Consider the following 18,454-nt stretch of genomic DNA (forward strand, 5'->3'; position numbering starts at 1 on the left):
TCCGCTGGGATTTTGTGCTGTATCGCTACAATCTCTCTACAACACACACTCATACTCTAGCCATTACCAGTTTGTGTTAGCTACGCCAACCCTCTAGCTGAGCTGTTTCAGGCGGCATGGCTGTGTTGTTACTGCTACTAGAAATAACTATTTCATCTGGGGGCAACGATAGGCTCAAACATGAACGGTTTCAGTTGGTTTATTGGCTCCCTAACTAACAATTATTTCCTTCTCTGTAATAAACTAATTCTCAGACTTGGCGCTACTCAGTAAATTCAGCCATTTTGGGGAGTTCCAAAATGTTCTCGCCTGCCAGTGACAGCAATGCCAATATGGCCATTTACAGTTAGAGTTAGCTGGCTTCTAAATCCGTGTTTCCATTCACCTTTATATAAGAGGTGGTTCCCCTACAAACGCCTGATCATCTTAGTTTAGCATGCCATTGCTGCCAAGCTAGCTGCGTAGAACCATGTCGTCGCATTCAGTGCATACAGTGCAGTACAGCACTTCCTTTGTCATGCAGTTATTTATGACAAATATGGACATGTGTCAGTTTGTCACTTTCATGGTCATGTAGTGAAGATCTATTCAGCTACTGCAGAAACTGTCTTGAAGATAGCTAATGTTTTGCGATTTAGAGAAAACGTGCCAACAAGGGACGACGAGTTTGTCACTTTCCCCATTGACAAGCAGTTTGCCCAAATCCTGCCCTGCTCTGCTAAACATCATGTAAACGGCCGTCACAGAACGTTCCTGTCAGAAACCCTGCCTGTTTTAACGTCATTTACCGTAGATATACAGATGAAAGACCGCCCTCCTCACAAGCGGTGGTATTATTAAAGCAGGGTGTGCCGTTGAAACAGTCTGATTTGAGAACAGGGGCTAGATAAGCAAGTAGATACTCTGTGTGCCCAGCATCATTTTAACAGCTTGTTTTGCTCTTTGATTCTGTTCACAATGGCACAGGTCAACAGATGTCTGAAACAGCTGTTCTTTGGATTCAACATGTTGTCAGGGGTAAGCAATATTAACATGAGATAACCTCATACATTTTATTGTTCATTAAGTGTACCTGTTGGTTTATTCATAGATTTTTCTCCCTGTGTGTCTTTTAACCTCTTTATTTGGTATTTTTTTATAAAGTAGTTCTGTTGTTTGACTACTTTCATTGTGTATGTTTCTAACTTTTCTTGATGTATTAATTGATGCATTCTAAATTGTGACCCGTTTTTCATGGTGTTTTAGATTGCAGGGTGTGTCCTATTGGTTTTGGCAGTGATCGCAGCACCATATAATACAGAGGTGAAATGATCCAACTAATTAACAACACAAACAACAACTGTAAAACTGAAGTCTTTGACTCACCCCCAGTGACAATGCTTGTGATCATGTTTTCCAGCATGACCAAGGAGAGTCAATTGGCTTGACATGGATTATATCGACTGCAGTTGTTTCTGTGCTGCTCTCTTTACTTGGAGCATATGGTGCATACAAAGAGAACATTGTGATACTGCGAGTGGTAAATACTTGAATCTCATTGACACAATACAAAACAGTTCAAAAACATCACATTATTAACCTTTATTAACCATAGTGTTTCTATAAATCAAATACAAAATCAAACTTTTCCTGCAAGAGACAATAATATGGTTGCATGGTAACATTATTTAATTCAATGTGGCAGAAAATATATATAATAACATTTTAAAGAAATGTATTAAACAAAACTGTATCATTATGTATGATTTACTAATTGTTTGTTTGCCGAAAATGTGTGTTTTATTTTCAGTTCCTTGGAATAATAGGCTTTGGAACAATCTTCTTTCTTATTGTTGGATTTCAAATGGCTCGTTCAATGCCTGAGGTAAACTTTTCTTTAGATATTTAAAAGTCCTGTGAAATTAAAATCATAATTTGTCAATAGTTGCATTATTCTTTTAAAAAAATGCATTGATTTTATGCCGATATATCACTTACACTGTTTATCTTAAACTAAGCTGTTATACGGCCGGGTTTGAAAGTTCTGTAGACACAAGCTATTGCTATTATTTATTATTATTTCACAGTTTATATTTTGTACATTTACTTTGTGGCTTAATTAACACTTTAAATTAAATATAAAAGCATCTTAAATTGATGAATCGTCTCAAAATGTGTATTTTTTCCTCATTATTTAAGGCCATGCAACTGATTAAAGAAAACCTCCCTGCAATTACATCAGAAATGATGGCTGATGCGAGCACCGACAAACTATCATGGCTCTACAAGTACAAGTACTGTGGAAGTCTACATATTGTCCACAATTACTAATATTCATAAATAGGTGGCAAAATTTGAATAACTTTCCCTAAATTCACAGGTTTTCCATAAATCCTGGATTCTGCATTCTGGATTTCATGCTCATTCCCTTCGTAATCTGGGAATCTGTCAGACAGGATTTCTGGAAAACCTGTGAATTTTTTTAAAGTTACCAGAATTTTGCAACCCAATTCATAAAGAAGTCTTAATGTGTCATGATCAATTTGTAAGACTAGCAATGTAAATTTCTCACTGTTTCTCACCTTGTGTTCACTGTTTCTCACCTTGTGTTCACTGTTTCTCATCTTGTGTTCACTGTTTCTCACCTTGTGTTCACTGTTTCTCACCTTGTGTTCACTATTTCTTACCTCGTGTTCATCTTGTGTTCACTGTTTCTCACCTTGTGTTCACTGTTTCTCACCTTGTGTTCACTGTTTCTCACCTTGTGTTCACTATTTCTTACCTCGTGTTCATCTTGTGTTCACTGTTTCTCACCTTGTGTTCACTGTTTCTCACCTTGTGTTCACTGTTTCTCACCTTGTGTTCACTGTTTCTCACCTTGTGTTCACTATTTCTTACCTCGTGTTCATCTTGTGTTCACTGTTTCTCACCTTGTGTTCACTGTTTCTCACCTCGTGTTCACTGTTTCTTACCTCGTGTTCACTGACAACTGTGTTTGCTGTTGCAGGGTAAGTGTTGTGGAATAATGAGTTACAGAGACTGGGATAGCAAGATTCCAGAGACCTGTAAATGTTCTAGTTTCAAGTCAGACCCGTCCCAATGTATGGAGGTGCAAACGACTAAAGATGGCGGCAACTGGGTGAGTAAAAAAAACACGTCGGCTGTTTTAAATGGGGCTAGGAGTTTTTAATCCTAACTATGTGATTTGAGCAGGAATAACTCCCGGCAACCAACTAATTCAATTACGAGGAATATTACAAGAAGAAAATGTTACATATAATAAAAACAATTTACAGTACCAGTCAAAAGTTTGGACACACCTACTCATTCAAGGGTTTTTCTTTATTTTTACTATTTTCTACATTGTGAAGACATACAAACTATGAAATAACACATGGAATCATGTAGAAACCAAAAAAAGTGTTCAACAAATCAAACTACGGTGAAAAACAAGCGCAAACCAGATGGGATGGCGTATCGCTGTAGAATGCTGTGGTAGCCATGCTGGTTAAGTGTGCCTTGAGTTTTAAGTAAATCACTGACAGTGTCACCAGCAAAGCACCCCCAAACCATCACACCACCTCCTCCATGCTTCACGCTGGGAACTATACATGCAGATCTCATCCATTCACCTACTCTGCGTCTCACAAAGACACAGCGGTTGGAACCAAAAATCTCAAATTGGAAATCATCAGACCAAAGGACAGATTTCCACCAGTCTAATGTCCATTGCGCATGTTTCTTGGCCCAAGCAAATCTCTTCTTTTTAGTGGTTTCTTTGCAGCAATTCGACAATGAAGGCCTGATTCACATAGTCTCCTCTGAACAGTTGATGTTGACATGTGTTACTTGAACTCTGTGAAGCATTTATTTGGGCTGCAATTTCTGAGGCTGGTAACTCTAATGAACTTATCCTCTGCAGCAGCGGTAGCTCTGGGTCTTCCTTTCCTGTGGCGGTCCTCATGAGAGCCAGTTTCATCATAGCGCTTGATGGTTTTTGCGACTGCGCTTGAAGAAATTTCTTGACATTTTCCAAGTTGACTGACCTTCATGTCTTAAAGTATTGATGGACTGTCGTTTCTCTTTGCTTATTTGAGCTGTTCTTAACATAATATGGACCTGGTCTTTTACCAAATAGGGCTATCTTCTGTATACCACCCCTACCTTGTCACAACACGACTGATTGGCCCAAAAGCATTAAGGAAAGCAATTCCACAAATTAACTTTTATCAAGGCACACCTGTTCATTGAAATGCATTCCAGGGGACTACCTCATGAAGCTGGTCAAGGGAATGCCAAGAGTGTGCAAAGCTGTCATCAAGGCAAAGGGTGTCTACTTTGAAGAATCTCAAATACAAAATATATTTTGATTTGTTTAACACTTTTTTGGTTACTACGTGATTCCATATGTGTTATTTCATAGTTGTGATGTCTTCACTGTTATTCTACAATGTAGAAAATAGTCAAAATAAAGATAAACCCTTGAATGAGTAGGTGTCTCCAAACTATTGACTGGTACTGTATGTCAAAGAAATTTCAATCCAATAATGTTATTTTAAACGTTTTTCTTGCGTTCTTTGTTACTTCAGGGAAGATCTGACAAATCTGAAATGATGTGGATCTACAGAGAGGTAATGCTTCTTTATGTCAGCCAAAACAACACTATGCAACGCAATCGGAAAGTATTCAGAACCCTTCCCTTTTTCCACATTATGTTACATTAAAGCCTTATTTTAAAATGGATTTAAATAAAACAATTTACTCGTTAATCTACACACAATACCCCATAATGACAAAGTGACAACAGGTTTGTAGAAATTTTGGCAAATGTATTAAAAATAAAAACAACAGAAATACCTAATTTACATAAGTATTCAGATCCTTTGCTATGAGACTTGATATTGAGCTCAGCTGCATCCTGTTTCTTTTTTAAAATTTAACTGGGCAAGTCAGTTAAGAACAAATTCTGATTTACAATGACGGCCTCCCACGGCCAAACTCAAACCAGTATGACGCTGGACCAATTGTGCACCGCCCTATGGGTCTCCCAATCACGGCCGGTTGTGATACAGCCTGGAATCGAACCAAGGTCTGTAGTGACACTTTTAGCACTGAGATGCAGTGCCTTAGACCGCTGCACCACTCGGAAGCCCATTGATTATCCTTGAGATGTTTCTTCAACTTGATTGGCGTCCACCTGTGGTCATTTCACCTAATTGGACATGATTTGGAAATGATTTGGAAACTTCCAGGAGGACAACCATCTCTGCAGCACTCCACCAATCAGGCCTTTATGGTACAGTGGCCAGACGGAAGCCACTCCTCAGTAAAAGGCATATGACAGCCGGCTTGGAGTTTGCCAAAAGGCACCTAAAGGATTCTCAAACCTTGAGAAACAAGATTCTCTGGTCTGATGAAACCAAGATTGAACTGTTTGACCTGAATGCTAAGTGTCACGTCTTGATGAAACCTGGCACCATCCCTACGGTGAAGCATGGTGGTGATAGCATCATGCTGTGGGGATGTTTTTCAGAGGTAGGGACTGAGAGATTAGTCAGGATCGAGAGAAAGATGAATGGAGCAAAGTACAGCGAGATCCTTGATGAAAACCTGCTCCAGGGCGCTCAGGACCTCAGACTGGGGCGAAGGCTCACCTTCCAACAGGACAACGGCCCTAAGCACACAGTCAAGACAACGCAGGAGGGGCTTTGGGACAAGTCTCTGAATGTCCTTGAGTGGCCCAGCCAGAGATTGGAATTGAACCTGATTGAACATCTCTGGAGAAACCTGAAAATAGCTGTGCAGCAACGCTTCCCATCCAACCTGACAGAGCTTGAGAGGATCTTCAGAGAACAATGAGAGGATCTCCCCAAATACAGGTGTGCCAAGTCTTACCCAAGAAGACTCAAGGTTGTAATCGCTGCCAAAGGTTCTTCAATAAAGTCTTCAGTAAAGGGTCTGAATACTTATGTAAAAGTGATATTTCTGGGTTTATTTTTTTATATAAATTTGCTAACATTTCTAAAAACTTTTTTTTGCATTGTTGTTATGGGGTAATGTGTGTAGATTGATGAGAAAAAATGTTATCAATTTTTTCTCTGAATACTTTCCGAATGTACTGTATATTAATTATAAAATACGGTACATTTTGAGGAATCATTCTCTACTGAACCCTACACCACTGTACCCTACTCCACTGTACGCTAATCTACTGAACCCTACCCCACCATATCCTACTCTACTATACCCTACTCTACTGGACCCTACCCCACCATATCCTTCTCTACTGTACCCTACTCTACTGCACCCGACTTTACCCCACTCTACTCTACTGCACCCTACTTTACCCCACCCTACTTTACTGCACCCTACTTTACCCCACCCTACTCTACTGCACCCTACTTTACCCCACCCTACTTTACTCTACCCTACTTTACTGTACTCTACTGTACCCTACCCTACTGTTCCCTACTTTACTGTACTCTACTGAATCCTACCCTACTAAACCGTACTCTACTGTACCCTACTCTACTGCACCCTACTCTACTGTACTCTACTCTACTGTACCCTACTCTACTCTACCCTACCCTACCCTACTTTACTACACCCTACTCTACTGAACCCTAACCTACTGTACCCTAACCTACTGTACCCTATTCCACTCTACCCCACTCTAATCTACCCGACTTTACTGTACTCTACTGCATCCTACACTGCTGTATCTTATTTTACTGCACCCTACCCTACTGTGCCCTACTTTACTGTACTCTACTGTACCCTACACTACTGTACCCTACCCTAATTAGCCCTACTTTACTGTACTTTACTGTACCCTACCCTACTGCACCCTACTTTACTGTAGTCTACCTAACCCTACTTTACTGTACCCTACTTTACCGACCTTACTTTACTGTACCCTACTTTACTGAACCCTACTCTACTCTATTGTACGCTACTTTACTGGACCCTACTTTACTGTACCCTTCCCTACTGTACCCTTCCCTACTCTACTTTTCCCCTACCCTACTGTATCCTTCCCTAATCTACTCTACCCTACCCCACCCTACTATACCCTACTGTGCCCTACCCCAACCTACCCTACCCCACCTTACTCAACCTAACCCTACCTGACTCAACCCTACTCTACTGTACCCTACTCTACTCTACTCTACTCTACTCTACTCTACTCTACTGTACCCTACCCTCATCACTGTTTCCTACCCTACCACCCTACCCTACTCTACTCTACCATACCCTACCCTACTCTACTAACCCCACGCACTCTACTGAACCCTACCCTACCCTACTCTACTGTGCTCTACCCTACTGTACTCTACCCCACGCACTGTCCCCTACCCTACTCTACTCTACTCTACTCTACTCTACTCTACTCTACTGTACCCTACCCCACCCTACCCTACCCCACCCTACCCTACCCTACTCTACTCTACTGCACCCTACCCCACCCTACCCTACCCTACCCTACTCTACTCTACTCTACTCTACTCTACTCTACTCTACTCTACTGCACCCTACCCCACCCTACCCTACCCTACTCTACCCTACTCTACTCTACTCTACTCTACTGTACCCTACTCTACTCTACTCTACTGGACTCTACCCTACCCTACTCTACTCTAACCCACTCTACTCTATTGTACCCTACTCTACTCTACTCTACTCTACTCTACTCTACTGCACCCTACCCCACCCACCCTACCTTACCCTACACTACTCTAATCTACTCTACTCTACCCTACTCTACTGTACCCTACTCTACTCTACTGGACCCTACTATACCCTACCCTACCCTACTCTACTCTACTCTACTCTACCCCACTCTACTCTATTGTACCCTACCCTACTATACTCTACTCTACTTTACTCTACCCTACTGTACTCTACTGTACCCTACTCTACTCTACTCTACTGTACACTACGCTACTCTACTCTACTGTACCCTGCTCTACTGTACACTACGCTACTCTACTCTACTCTATTCTACTGTACACTACGCTACTCTACTTTACCCTACCCTACACTACTGTACTCTACTGTACTCTACCCTACGCTACTGTAACCCACCCTACTCTACTCTACTCTACCCTACCCTACTATACTGTATCCTACTCTACGCTACCCAACCCTACTCAACCCTACCCTACTATACTGTATCCTACTCAACCCTACCCTACTATACTGTATCCTACTCTACCCTACGCTACTGTAACCCACCCTACTCTACTCTACTCTACCCTACTCTACTCTACCCTACTCTACTCTACTCTACTGCACCCTACCCCGCCATACCCTACTCTACTGCACCCTACTCTACTGCGCCCTACTTTACTGTACCCATACCCTACCCTACTCTACTGTACTCTACTGTACCCTGCTCTACTGTACTCTATTGTACCCTACCCTACTCTACTGTACCCTACTCTACTGTACTCTACTGTACCCTACTCTACTGTACTCTACCCTACTGTACCCTACTCTACTGTACCCTACTCTACCCTACCTTTCTCTACTGTAATCCTCTGTACCCTACTTTACTGTACCCTACCCTACTGTACTTTACTGTACCCTACTCTACTGTACTCTACTGTACCCTACCCTACTCTACTGTACCCTACTCTACTGTTTCTACTTTACCCTATCAATGAACACAGTTTATTTATAACGTTTTTTACATCAGCAGATGACACAAAGTGCTTATACAGAAACAAAGTCAAAAACCCCAAAAAGCAAACAATGCAGATTTATCCCTACTCTACTGTACCCTACTCCACTGTACCCTACTCCACTGTACCCTACTCCACTGTACCCTACTCCACTGTACTCTACTGAACCCTACTCTATTGTACAATACTGTAACACAATATACTGTACCTTACTGGTCCCTACTCTGCTGTACCCCACTCAATCCTACTCTACTGTACCCTACTCTACTGTACCCTACTGATCCATACAGTACTGTACCCTACTCTACTGTACTGCACCCTAATTTACTGTACACTACTGTACCCTACTCTACTGTACTGTACCCTACTTTACTGCACCCTACTCTACTGTACCATAACCCTACTCTACCATACCATGCTCTACTCTACCCTACTCTAATGAACCCTACTCTACTGCACCCTACTGTATCATACTCTACTGTACGGCATCACTACTCTAATGTGCTCTGCTCTACCCTAATTTACTGTACCCTACTCTATTAACCCTACTCTATTGTACCCTACTGTACTGTACCCTACTCTAATGTACTCTACGTCACTGTACCCTAATCTACTTTACCATACTCTACTGTAGTGTACCCTAGTATACTATACCATAATTTACTCTACCCTACTCTACTGTACCCTAAACTGTACTGTAATCCACCCTAATTTACTGTATTCTGCTCTATTGTACCCTACTCTACTGTGCTCTATTGTACCCTACTCTACTGTACTCTACTGTACCCTACTCTACCGTAGTATACTCTACTGTACTGTACTGTACTGTACTGTACTCTACCGTACTCTACTGTACTGTACTCTACTGCACCCTACCGTAGTATACTCTACTGTACTGTACTGTACTGTGCTCTACTGTATCCTACTCTACTCTACTCTACCGTACTGTACTGTACTGTGCTCTACTGTACCCTACTCTACTGTACTCTACTCTACTGTACTGTACTGTACTCTACTGTACCCTACTCTACTGTAGTATACTCTACTGTACGGTACTGTACTGTACTCTACCGTACTCTACTGCACCCTACCGTAGTATACTCTACTGTACTGTACTGTACTGTGCTCTACTGTACCCTACTCTACCGTATTATACTCTACTCTACTGTACTGTACTGTACTCTACTGTACCCTACTCTACCGTAGTATACTCTACTGTACTGTACTGTACTCTACTCTACCGTACTGTACTCTACTCTACTGTGCTGTACTCTACTGTACTGTACTCTACTGTACTGTACTGTACTGTACTCTACTGTACCCTTCTCTACCGTAGTATACTCTACTGTACTCTACTGTACTCTACTCTACCGTACTGTACTCTACTGTACTGTACTATACTGTACACTACTCTACTGTAGTATACTCTACTGTACTCTACTCTACCGTACTGTACTCTACTGTACTGTACTCTACTGTACCTTACTCTACTGTAGTATACTCTACTGTACTCTACTGTACCCTACTCTACCGTAGTATACTCTACTGTACTATACTCTACCATACTGTACTCTACTGTACTGTACTCTACTGTACCCTACTCTACCGTAATATACTCTACTGTACTCTACTGTACTGTACTCTACTGTACCCTACTCTACCGTAGTATACTCTACTGTACTGTACTCTACCGTACTGTACTCTACTGTACTGTACTCTACTGTACCCTACTCTACCGTAGTATACTCTACTGTACTGTACTGTACTGTACTCTACCGTACTGTACTGTACTGTACTCTACCGTACTGTACAGTACTGTACACAAGTTTACTCTACTTGAGTTTCTTACAATTGAAGAAAAGGCCCATGAACTCTTGATCTAGTGATCTTGGTCTTGCGACCATCAAGACCACATAAATTCAGTCTTTAACTTGTCATGGTCTCAACTCACTGGGTCTGGGTCTTAGGACCAATGTCCTGGTATACATCTTGGTCTTGGCTCCTGGATATTACCTTAGTCTTTGTTTTACAAACCACAGGCAACCCAATTTGATGAAAGCAACGCTCTCTGATCATTGGCAAATCACTCTCGACCCATAGAAATCCCCACCCAGTTGACTACTTTTAAATGGTGGAAGCAATGTGGCAATGTCTATACCAAAACAAAGTGATATCCTTCTAGACTAGAGTCCTCCTTTTACTGTATATCTAATGGACCAATGAATGTAAATATCAATGGATGTGTCTCTCCTCTCAGCCCTGTGGTCCTCTCATCTTGAAGAACTTCGACTCTGCTTTTAAGACCGGACTTGGATTCTTCTTGGGATTTGGTGTTTATTCTGTATGGAATTATTTATAATAATTTTTCTAATACATTATACATAACAAATATTCAACCAAACTCAATTTAACTCCTTTGTAATTTTTTTGTTGTTTATCCCTGATTTACCCGTCCCTCCCATGTTTGATTGAATTCCAGCCATACTGTGTTATGGGTAATTTAATTTTGTAACATCCTTCCCACAGTTGATTGGGCTAGTGTTATCCGGCATGATGATTCGTCAGATCAAGAAGGTGCAGTCTACTGAAGTTCCTGAGACTATAGACGATGGATATCGTTTCACACCTTAATTCCAGGCAATTCGCCATGTGGAGGGAGTTGTGGGAGTTGTGGGAGTTTAACCGACGACCTTACACCCATAACCAGGGATGAGGTCAGAGTTTCAGTTTTGGCATCCTGGCAAGAGGCGAGGAGTAGAAGGTGCTCGAACAACGTGAGACGAGGTGCAACCAAAAAAAAGAATATGAGCGTTCGGAATGAAAAGGCCCAACTCACTGCTCACCGTTCATTTCATTTGTGTATAACCTTTTCTTTTTTATCATAATAAAGTTTCGTCTGTCCATGGCTTTTCTGGTCATTCTGATGGTCCATTAAAACGGACAAAACGTCATGATTTTAACTGAAAATAGATTAGTAACGTATCAAGCTTTTAACTGAGAACGAGAGTCATGCCTTTTTTTACCTTTAAATTCAGGCTAGAAGAGTAAGAAGTGTCCTTAGGATGACCTTAGTATGACCTTTAGAGTGAGACATTATGAAGCACTGTAATAGGGAAGTTCTGCTCTAGACGCACTGACAAAAACAATTAATGGCTGTGTCCCAAATGGTACCCTCTTCTCTACTACCCCATAAGGCTCTGGTCACAAATAGTGCACTACATAGGGAATAGGGTGCCGTTTGGGAAGCAAGCCAACGTAATAAGGAAGCTCTGCTCTAGCCCCACACTGACAATATCATTCCCTCTTCTGTCTTCTGTCAATATGGCTTGTAATCAGCTTTCTGAGATGAGCTTTATTGTTTACATTGTAAATCATGTCTTATTGTACACAGATAAATTGCTAGATTGTATTTCCACAGTAAAGTGTTGTCCGTCCAGAAACCAAACGTCTAGAGACTAAACTTCCATGCAAGCAGCACTGTAGACTGCATTTACTAACATCCGCTATAGTGAACTCCTAAAGTATTGGGACAGTGACACAATAATGTATTCTGTCATTTTGGAGTCACTGTTATTGTAAAGAGAATATGTTTTAATGAATAATCCTGAATGAATCGTGAGTAACGATGAGTGAGAAAGTTACAGAGGCACAAATACCTCCTCAAATAGGCACAAATACCTCCTCTCTTTCTGCTCTCTTCCTCCTTTCTTCCTCCTCTCTTCCTCCCTCTCTTCCTCCTCTATTTCCTCCTCCCTTCCTCCACTCTTCCTCGACTCTTCCTCCTCTCTTCCTCCTCTATTCCCTCCTCTCTACCTCCTCTCTTCCCCCTCTATTCCCTCCTCCCTTCCTCCACTCTTCACGACTCTTCCTCCTCTCTTCCTCCTCTATTCCCTCCTCTCTTCCTCCTCTCTTCCTCCCTCTCTTCCTCCTCTATTTCCTCCTCCCTTCCTCCACTCTTCCTCAACACTTCCTCCACTCTTCCTCCTCTATTCCCTCCTCCCTTCCTCCACTCTTCCTCGACTCTTCCTCCTCTCTTCCTCCTCTCTTCCTCCCTCTCTTCCTCCTCTATTTCCTCCTCCCTTCCTCCACTCTTCCTCAACACTTCCTCCACTCTTCCTCCACTATTCCCTCCTCTCTTCCTCCTCTCTTCCTCCTCTATTTCCTCCTTGACTCTTCCTCCACTCTTCCTCCACTCTTCCTCCTCTATTTCCTCCACTCTTCCTCCTCTATTTCCTCCTCTCTTCCTCCACTCTTCCTCCTCTATTTCCTCCTCTCTTCCTCCTCTCTTCCTCCTCTACTTCCTCCTCTCTTCCTCCACTCTTCCTCCTCTATTTCCTCCACTCTTCCTCCACTTTTCCTCCACTCTTCCTCCTCTCTTCCACCTCTTTTTCTCCTCTATTCCCTCCTCTTTTATTCCTCTGTTCCCTCCACTCTTCCCCCTCTCTTCCTCCACTCTTCCTCCTCTCTTCCTCCTCTATTCCCTCCTCTTTTCTTCCTCTATTCCCTCCTCTCTTCCCTCCTCTCTTCCTCCACTCTTCCTCCTCTCTTCCCTCCTCTCTTTCCGCTCTCTTTCTGCTCTCTTCCTCCTTTATTTCTCCTCTCTTTCTGCTCTCTTTCTGCCTCTCTTCCTCTCTTCCTTCTCTCTTCCTCCTCTCTTCCCTCTATTCCCTCCTCTATTTCCTCCACTCTTCCCCCTCTCTTTCTGCTCTCTTTCTGCTCTCTTCCACCTCTCTTCCTCCTCTCTTCCTACTCTCTTCCACCTCTCTTCCTCCTTTTCTAATTACTTCTGCTTCACTTCACTACAACTGTTCACTGTCTGATAGAAAGAAAACTCACAGAAGAACTGCAGATTGCAACTGACATATTTCACTACAATGCCGATAAAAAGTATTTGCCCCCTTTCTAATTTTCTCTACTTTTGCATATTTTTGATAGTGAATGTTATCAGATCTTCAACCAAACCTGATATTAGATAAAGAACCTGATATTAGATAAAGAACCTGATATTAGATAAAGAACCTGATATTAGATAAAGAGAACCTGATATTAGATAAAGAACCTGATATTAGATAAAGAACCTGATATTAGATAAAGAACCTGATATTAGATAAAGAACCTGATATTAGATAAAGAGAACCTGATATTAGATAAAGAACCTGGTATTAGATAAAGAACCTGATATTAGATAAAGGGAACCTGATATTAGATAAAGAACCTGATATTAGATAAAGAACCTGATATTAGATAAAGAACCTGGTATTAGATAAAGAACCTGATATTAGATAAAGAACCTGATATTAGATAAAGGACCTGATATTAGATAAAGAACCTGATATTCGATAAAGAACCTGATATTAGATAAAGAACCTGATATTAGATAAAGAACCTGGTATTAGATAAAGGGAACCTGATATTAGATAAAGAACCTGATATTAGATAAAGAACCTGATATTAGATAAAGAACCTGATATTAGATAAAGAACCTGATATTAGATAAAGAACATGATATTAGATAAAGAACCTGATATTAGATAAAGAACCTGATATTAGATAAAGGGAACCTGATATTAGATAAAGAACCTGATATTAGATAAAGAACCTGATATTAGATAAAGAACCTGATATTAGATAAAGGGAACCTGATATTAGATAAAGAACCTGATATTAGATAAAGAACCTGATATTAGATAAAGAACCTGATATTAGATAAAGAACCTGATATTAGATAAAGAACCTGATATTAGATAAAGAACCTGATATTAGATAAAGGACCTGATATTAGATAAAGAACCTGATATTAGATAAAGAACCTGATATTAGATAAAGGACCTGATATTAGATAAAGGACCTGATATTAGATAAAGGACCTGATATTAGATAAAGAACCTGATATTAGATAAAGAACCTGATATTAGATAAAGAACCTGATATTAGATAAAGAACCTGATATTAGATAAAGAACCTGATATTAGATAAAGAACCTGATATTAGATAAAGAACCTGATATTAGATAAAGAACCTGATATTAGATAAAGAACCTGATATTAGATAAAGAACCTGATATTAGATAAAGAACCTGATATTAGATAAAGAACCTGATATTAGATAAAGAACCTGATATTAGATAAAGAACCTGATATTAGATAAAGAACCTGATATTAGATAAAGAACCTGATATTAGATAAAGAACCTGATATTAGATAAAGAACCTGGTATTAGATAAAGAACCTGATATTAGATAAAGAACCTGATATTAGATAAAGAACCTGATATTAGATAAAGAACCTGATATTAGATAAAGAACCTGATATTAGATAAAGGACCTGATATTAGATAAAGGACCTGATATTAGATAAAGAACCTGATATTAGATAAAGGACCTGATATTAGATAAAGGACCTGATATTAGATAAAGAACCTGATATTAGATAAAGAACCTGATATTAGATAAAGAACCTGATATTAGATAAAGAACCTGATATTAGATAAAGGGAACCTGATATTAGATAAAGAACCTGATATTAGATAAAGAACCTGATATTAGATAAAGAACCTGGTATTAGATAAAGGGAACCTGGGTGAACGAATAACACAACAATAACACTTATTTTATTTATTTAATTAACAAAGTTATGCAACACCTAATTCCCCTGTGTAAAAAAGTATTTGCCCCCTTACACTCAATAACTGGTTGTGCCACCTTTATCTGCAATGACTGCAACCAAATGCTTCCTTTATTTGTTGATCAGTCTCTCACATCGCTGTGGATGAATTTTGGCCCACTCTTCCATGCAGAACTGCTGTAACTCAGTGACATTTGTGGGTTTTCAAGCTGAAAAGTTCTGCCACAACATGTCAATTGGTATTAGGTTTGGACTTTGACAAGGCCGTTCCCAATCTTCAAATGTGTCGCTTTATTAGCCATTTTCATGTGGACTTGATTGTGTGTTTTGGATCATTGTCTTGCTGCATGACCCAGCTGTGCTTAAGCTTCACCTCACAGATGGATGGCCTGACATTCTCCTGTATGTCGTCCAGAAATGTATACATTTAAACCGTCTGTTTTTTGGCAAACTTGAGTCAGCTTTTTTGGATGACATGAGTCCCATTTATGCCTGGTCGAAAACCAAACACTGCATTCCACAGTAAGAACCTTATACCAACGGTCAAGCATGGTGGTGGTAGTGGGATGGTTTGGGGATGCTTTGCTGCCTCAGGACCTGGACGACTTTGCCTTAATAGAAGGAACCATGAGAATATCAGAGAATTCTACAGGAGAATGTCAGGCCATCTGTCTGTGAGGTGAAGCTTAAGCACAGCTGGGTCATGCAGCAAGACAATGATCCAAAACACACAATCAAGTCCACATGAAAATGGTTAAAAAGCGAAACATTTGAAGTTGTGGAACGGCCTTGTCAAAGTCCAGACCTAATACCAATTGCTTGAAAACTTGAAAAACCACAAATGTTGCTGAGTTACAACAGTTCTGCATGGAAGAGTGGGCCTAAATTCCTCCACAGAGATGTGAGAGATTGATCCACAACTACAGGAAGCATTTGGTTGCAGTCACTGCAGATAAAGGTGGCACAACCAGTTGTTGAGTGTGAGCAGTGGTGGAAAAAGTACTCAATTGTCAGAAAGGTGGCAAATACCTTTTTCACGGTAATGTATGTTTGCCTGTGACTGCATTTAGTGTCTTAAATCTCTATTTGCTAGGTCCACATCTCTATTTTGTTTTATCAACTAACCGCAGGGGTTCTCATACCTCTCCTCGGGGAACCTGAGGAGAGGTATGAAAACAGATGGGGATCCCTGAGGAGAGGTTAGAAAACAGATGGGGATCCCTGAGGAGAGGTTAGAAAACAGATGGGGATCCCTGAGGAGAGGTATGAAAACAGATGGGGATCCCTGAGGAGAGGTTAGAAAACAGATGGGGATCCCTGAGGAGAGGTTAGAAAACAGATGGGGATCCCTGAGGAGAGGTTAGAAAACAGATGGGGATCCCTGAGGAGAGGTTAGAAAACAGATGGGGATCCCTGAGGAGAGGTTAGAAAACAGATGGGGGTCCCTGAGGAGAGGTTAGAAAACAGATGGGGATCCCTGAGGAGAGGTATGAAAACAGATGGGGATCCCTGAGGAGAGGTGTGAGAGCCATTAAACTAATGCATCATTGTGGAATAATACTTTAATTAACTTTTCCAACTCTAACTAACATATACTGCTACTCAGTTATCACTAACTACCTGGACAGCATTACAAAGCAGCCTGATGTATTTAGTTGTGTGACTGCGGTGGTCTCAGCAACTCCTTGCTTAGTCTTTGCCCAGTTGACCCACTCTGTAGGGGCTTCCTGTTGACTGCAATTACCTTTTCCGACCACAAGAGGGAAGTAGATATCACTTTATAAAGCCTACACGTCAAACTGATCAACAACTAGCCATGTTTACTATGCAAGTAATCGCTTGTGGACAGATGCAGGTGATTTTATTTCTGAGTGTCAGAGATGACTTTATAAGTAGAAACCTCTACCCTGGTAGGCCAGTCTCTTAGTGAGTTCCTGTCTGTCTCTGTTCATTGCCATGGTAATGTGATAGAATAATTGGTCTCCAACTAAAAAGACAAGTCTGAAACGTCTTTATGGGCCTGTGGCGTTACCATTCCAGCTCCAATATCTCAGTCCCAAATAGCACCCTATTTCTGACATAGTGCACAATTTTTGCTCTGGTCAAAAGTAGTGCACTGTGTAGGGCAAAGGGTTCCATTTTGGGAGGCCGATACAGTCTCACCTTCTTCCCTGTGATGTCACATGTCTCACCAGGCATGATCACACCTGCATGGCCATGAACCGGCCTCATCTCCTTCTGAAGGATACCAATGGTCTCCCTCAAATGCATGTCTTCTGCTCTCATTCTTCCTCTCTCTGGGGTCATCCTCTCTCTGGGGTCATACTCTCTCTGGGGTCATCCTCTCTCTGGGGTCATCCTCTCTCTGGGGTCATCCTCTCTCTGGGGTCATCCTCTCTCTGGGGTCATCCTCTCTCTGGGGTCATCCTCTCTCTGGGGTCATCCTCTCTCTGGGGCCATACTCTCTCTGGGGTCATCCTCTCTCTGGGGTCATCCTCTCTCTGGGGTCATACTCTCTCTGGGGTCATCCTCTCTCTGGGGCCATCCTCTCTCTGGGGTCATCCTCTCTCTGGGGCCATCCTCTCTCTGGGGTCATCCTCTCTCTGGGGTCATCCTCTCTCTGGGGCCATCCTCTCTCTGGGGTCATCCTCTCTCTGGGGTCATCCTCTCTCTGGGGTCATCCTCTCTCTGGGGCCATCCTCTCTCTGGGGTCATACTCTCTCTGGGGTCATCCTCTCTCTGGGACCATCCTCTCTCTGGGGTCATCCTCTCTCTGGGGTCATCCTCCATCTCTTTCTCCCTTTCTCTGTCCTCTCTCCTTTGTCTCTGTCTCACACTGTCTCCCACAACTGTCCTCCTAACGCTTGTCTATCTCTCTCTCTCTCTCAACACCACTCTCTCCACTGTCGCTTTCTTACTACGCTCTCTTATCTTCCTCCTCTCCTCCTTCAGGCCCTTCATCTCTTTCTCCATCTGTCTCTCTCTCCATCTTTTATTCTTTATTCTTATTCTCTGCCATAACCTCATTCATCTTCCTCCTTTCATTCTCCATCATCGTCTTTCTCACTTTGTATATTTTATTCATAAAGTTGATCTCACAATTTTCATATTTAAAGAACTTCCTCTCAACCTTCATCCCCCACTGTTAAGCCTCTCTCTCTTTCTGCA

General features: G+C 41.5%; 1 long non-coding RNA gene across 1 annotated transcript; it reads left to right on the forward strand.

Annotated features, from left to right (window-relative positions):
* The first annotated feature begins 452 nt into the window (after positions 1-452).
* Positions 453-11,564, forward strand: LOC106595077 (uncharacterized). The gene is made up of 9 exons (XR_006760199.1): positions 453-1,017; positions 1,246-1,302; positions 1,400-1,519; positions 1,790-1,864; positions 2,179-2,273; positions 2,987-3,118; positions 4,569-4,610; positions 10,921-11,004; positions 11,190-11,564. It is a non-coding gene; the product is annotated as an uncharacterized lncRNA (long non-coding RNA).
* Positions 11,565-18,454: the final 6,890 nt, after the last annotated feature.

This window comes from Salmo salar, chromosome ssa17 (genome assembly GCF_905237065.1).
Source record: "Salmo salar chromosome ssa17, Ssal_v3.1, whole genome shotgun sequence".
NCBI classification, from domain to species: Eukaryota; Metazoa; Chordata; class Actinopteri; order Salmoniformes; family Salmonidae; genus Salmo; species Salmo salar.